At 40.9% G+C, this 591-nt stretch overlaps 1 long non-coding RNA gene across 1 annotated transcript; it reads left to right on the plus strand.

Annotated features, from left to right (window-relative positions):
* Positions 1-7: 7 nt before the first annotated feature.
* LOC107735047 (uncharacterized) lies at positions 8-349 on the plus strand. The gene is made up of 2 exons (XR_001639270.1): positions 8-131; positions 225-349. It is a non-coding gene; the product is annotated as an uncharacterized LOC107735047 (long non-coding RNA).
* The last annotated feature ends 242 nt before the right edge of the window (positions 350-591 follow it).

A 591-nucleotide genomic window follows, 5' to 3' on the forward strand; every position in this document is an offset into this window, starting at 1 on the left:
AGGGGGACCCAAACCCAAACCCAAACCCAGACCCCGCACCCCACAGTGCAGAGCAATCTACGCTTATGATGCTCAGGACACAGATGAGCTCAGCTTTCAAGCAGAGGATATCATAGAAATCACATGTGAAGGTAATCTATTTTTATAACATTAAAAGTGAAATTTATACAGATTATATTGGGTTAGCGAATGCTGCACTAACCCAAGATGTGCTGTCTGCCCAGATCCTTCAGGTTGGTGGAAAGGCTGTCTTCGAGGAAAGGAAGGCATGTTTCCTGGCAACTACGTTGAGAAGATCTAAACCGGCATGCTATTGGACAGAATGTGATTCATTGCAGAAATTCAATCACGAAGAACAAAGCATCAGCGTTATATCAAAGCCACTTCGTGCCGAATCATATCCCCAAGATCATTGATGTTTACTACACAGGGTGCAAAAGGTGCCACCCTAACAAAGATGTGTTGCTAACTTGCTACATTAGACCACCTACATAAATCAGATGAAATGTTTTAATTTTTTTAATAGAAAGTAATGTTAGACGTAACTAGAAGAAAAACTATAATGCTGTTTCACCATGTTACCCAGTGTAA

The sequence above is a fragment of the Sinocyclocheilus rhinocerous genome, unplaced genomic scaffold, assembly GCF_001515625.1.
Source record: "Sinocyclocheilus rhinocerous isolate Xijiao unplaced genomic scaffold, SAMN03320098_v1.1 C35705858, whole genome shotgun sequence".
NCBI lineage: Eukaryota > Metazoa > Chordata > Actinopteri > Cypriniformes > Cyprinidae > Sinocyclocheilus > Sinocyclocheilus rhinocerous.